The sequence below is a fragment of the Watersipora subatra genome, chromosome 5 (genome assembly GCF_963576615.1).
Source record: "Watersipora subatra chromosome 5, tzWatSuba1.1, whole genome shotgun sequence".
In the NCBI taxonomy this organism is placed as follows: Eukaryota; Metazoa; Bryozoa; class Gymnolaemata; order Cheilostomatida; family Watersiporidae; genus Watersipora; species Watersipora subatra.
In genome coordinates, this window is record NC_088712.1 from 1,522,330 (window position 1) to 1,527,165 (window position 4,836).

Sequence of the window (4,836 nt, forward strand, 5' to 3'; positions counted from 1 at the left end):
TAGCAATGTGAGCCTTACCTCACTTTGTCAGTATGTGTATTGCCACTACCTACAATATATACATAATCTTATTACTTGTTTTATGGTGTTAACAGCAAAAGTCTGATTATGAATAGTGCTATATTTTTGGGAGTTTATTACACTTTTTACAAAACATTTCAGATTAGTGATCAGTTAATTATTAGCCTGTCATGTCTGAGTTCGAATAAAAAAGAGCAGTAATCTGCTTAAATTGTACCAACAGTAAAAATATATTACAGCCTAGCCTGAGCTAAGTTCTAGTTTGCAAAAACCGCTAATTTTGTGTTGCAATTTTCTTTTAGGTATTTTATTGTTTTTCAAGAATACTAGTGGCAATTTTTTCAAAATAATGATAATGGCATGAGATATCATAATAATTATCGATGTAATGATAAATGATCATTAGATAAATTCAAACCATCATAAAACTTGTAATTTAAAGGTTTTGAGAACTTGTATGTCAAATTTTAGATTTTCAATTATATTCGATTGTGTCCGACTCAAATATTATTGGTCAATATAAAAGTTGATATATTTGAAATGCCGGAAATAATATTTTGAAATTAAATTTTCTTTTTGTAAACAGATGGGAGCATCTCATGAGATCGTGTGAGTCATGATTACTTGGAAAAGATTGCTAGTTTTTTCAGTTTCATTAGATAATACATTTGTTTATAATACATGTATGTGTATTTGAGTATTTTGCCCTGAGCAAGCAAAACGCCCTATCTGACCGTTTTTTCAAAATTAATTTTTTTTTCTTTATATCTAAGTTAGGTTGAGATCTAACATGTCCCGAAATTTCACACTTCTGAGACCACCAGAAATGGCACTTTTCACTATGTACAAAATGCCTCATCCACATTTACCACGCCTAAAGTGGCAATCAAAATGCCCTATCTGCAGATAGGGCGTTTTGATTGGCCTGAACATACACAAAGATGGGCATGATGAGCAGAATTATGTAATCACATACATGTAGTATATAAACAAAGGGAAGGGAAACAAAACTGAAGGAGATATATTTTGTTGTTTCTAAGACAGATTTAACAAACTAGTGCACTTCCAAGTGCTCAATACTGTTGCTATATTTTTATTATAATATATTTATTATGACAAGACAATCTCTAAGTGAAAAAAGTCTATACTCAAAAATCAGACTCTGATTTGATGAGAAACTTGTTTTAATTACATGTCCATGAAAAGGTTTTGCTTTCTTAAAATACTGACATTATTGCACTCAATTGTTTGTTTTAAATTATTTTTTATAGAAGCGTTTGATCATATTAAAACTACTACTTTACTTGCTTTTTTTATTTCATAACATCAGGTTTGAATCAGGCTTAGCTCTTTGATCATGAAATAATTTTTGAGCTGAAGGATGGCTATCACAAGACTTTAATCCCTGTGATGGCTGGATGAGTAATAAGAATTGCAACATTTATTCTTTTGCTGACCAGTGGCGGATTAATATCATGAATGAAACTTGTAATCCTTTGCTAATTTAATCATAGCACATGGCCTTGTGGCAAGCTAACAATGAGAAACCAATTCAATTAAGCAATCAAAATGCCCTATCTGCCGTGATAGGGCATTTTGATTGCCTCGTGCCTGCATATTAAATCATCAATTTAGGCAATCAAAACACCCTAAGTGGAATAACTCTTTTGATTTTGAAAATTCACAAAAAAAATTCTATTAAAGATTGTTTGATACCTCATCATAGTAAATCAGAAAAACTAATTGAAATACTGCTGATGCCAGGCTCAACCAAAACGCGTTTGTGCTTTTGCTGAAAAATTTACAAAGATCAAGATAGGGCGTTTTGCTTGCTCAGGGCAGTATACCTTTCTAACCTTTCAGAGAGTAGGGATTGTTTAAATTTGCATGTATTAGACCCACAAGAGAAGGTAAACCTTAACTTTTTATGTCTAAACCGGTTTTGGCAGTTGTATTTCCTTAAAATAGGACTTGAACATTATGTTTAGCGTATCTATTTAACTTGAGTATTATTTATTTTTAATTTTTATTACATTGTTAGAGTTTCTATGTAGTTGACTCTTATAGACTTGTTTATTAAGATAATATAAAGTAAGTAGCACCTTTAACTATGATCTGTGCTTGCTATATGTAAATAATTTTTTATGCAAAAGGTAATATAGTTTGGGTTTCTACAGTAAAATTACTTTGGTTTAAAACTGAGCTGTTGACACTAATTTTCTTTTGTTTGGTTGCTTGAAAATTTTTTGAAATTTTTGAAAAGTTTTCATGATGAATTACAAAGAAAAAACTGCTATTTGCAAAGATAAAACAATTTCCAATAACTTGCCAAACATCAATTTTTGACATAAATGTGTGAAAATTTATTGTTTCATGAATAAACAAATATAATCACTACTTTACAATCAATTTGGTTAGAGGGTGTAAGTTTTCTGTAAAGTTTTATTTTGTTGTCTGTATTGTTTGAGCAGAAAATACTGCTATAACTCGAAAAAAAATGTTTTAAACTAATTGTTAGTAAGCTAGGGTAACAAACACTTATAAAAGTAACAGGTAAGTTAATGTGAGAGAGATAGGTAGTTCTCGCTACGATTGGCTGAGATTTTATGGCTATAACTTGAGACAATCAAACACTGTAAATATTGCTGAAGTTGTAGAAAAAATTATTTATTTTCAAAACTTGTCACATGCTTTAAGACTGACCACATAGAAATGTGTACTGCTGAAATGTCAAATTTTTATGAAAGTGGTCTTTTCCGAAGCATATACCCAACTAGTGACTCAAGACTGATAGCCTTCAAGACAATCAATAAGATACTCATGTATGTCATTAATTTACAGGTAGGTTAAAACACTCAATTGAACTGCTTGTTTATTGAAAGTTGTATGAAACCCAAAAAAAGTATCTGACGCTGTTTAATACATTTTAATGCATACATACATATAAACATACATTTTATGTATGCATACAAACATAAATTCTAAGTATGTATGTACATATGTATGTGCGTACATATGTAAATATGTGCATGTGTATGTATGTATGTACGTACGTATGTATGCATGTATGTATGTATGTATGTATGTATGTGTGTATGTATGTATGTATGTATGTATGTATGTATGTACGTATGTCCGTATGTATGTACGTACGTGTGTATATACGTACATATGTATGTACGGACGTATGTATGTATGTACGTACATATGTACATACGTATGTATGTATGTACGTACGTACGTATGTATGTACATATGTATGTATGTGCGTATGTATGTATGTACATACGCACGTATGTAAGTATGTATGTACGTACGTATGTATGTACGTACGTATGTATGTATGTACGTATGTATGTACGTATGTATGTATGTACGTACGTACGTATGTATGTATGTATGTATGTATGTATGTATGTATGTATGTATGTACGTATGTATGTATGTACGTATGTATGTATGTACATATGTATGTATGTACGTATGTATGTACATATGTATGTATGTACGTAGGTCTGTATGTATGTATGTATGTATGTATGTATGTATGTATGTATGTATGTATGTATGTATGTATGTATGTATGTATGTATGTATGTATGTATGTATGTATGTATGTATGTATGTATGTACGTATGTATGTATGTACATATGTATGTATGTATGTACATATGTATGTACATACATATGTATGTATGTACGTATGTATGTATGCATGTACGTATGTATGTATGTATGTATGTATGTATGTACGTCCGTATGTATGTACATACGTATGTATATACGTACGTATGTATGTACGTACGTATGTATGTATGTACGTACGTATGTATGTATGTACGTACGTATGTATGTACATATGTATGTATGTGCGTACGTAGGTATGTATGTACGTACATACGTATGTAAGTATGTATGTACGTACGTATGTATGTACGTATGTACGTATGTATGTACGTATGAATGTATGTATGTATGTATGTATGTATGTATGTATGTATGTATGTATGTATGTACGCGCGTATGTACGCGCATATGTACGCACGTATGTATGCACGTATGTACGCGCGTCTGTACGCGCATATGCACACGCGTGTGTACACGCGTATGTAAGCGCGTATGAACGCAAGTATGTACGCGCGTATGTACGCGAGTATGTATGCGCATATGTATGCTCGTATGTATGTGCGTACATATGTGTGTATGTATGTGCATGTGTACGTATGCACAAATGTATGTATGTATGTTTGTACGTATGTACGTATGTACATATGTGCGTATCTACGTATGTACATATATACCTATGTACTTATGTACGTATGTATGTATGTACATACATCTACATATGTACGTACATACATGTACATATGTACCTATATACGTACGTATGTACGCATGCATGTATTTATGCATGTACGTATGTACGTATGTATGTATATACATATGTACGTATGTATATATCTACATATATACATATGTATGTATTTATGTATGTACATACGTATGTATGTACGTATGTATGTATGTATGTATGTACGTATGTGCGTACATACGCATGTAAATATGTGCTGTACTACTGTATGTATGTGTGTGCGTACCTATCGTACGTATTGTACATTTTGTACATGTTGTACGTATAGTACATATTGTACTACTGTATGTATGTATATTGGTTTGAATGTATATATTTATTTTCTTTATTTTAATATACAACATATAAAAGATAAGACAATAGTAGAAAATGAGGGTCCACACGCGTACAAGCAGAGCTAATCATGGCGCCCAACCGAAGTCAGCAGACAAGCAGCTAAAATT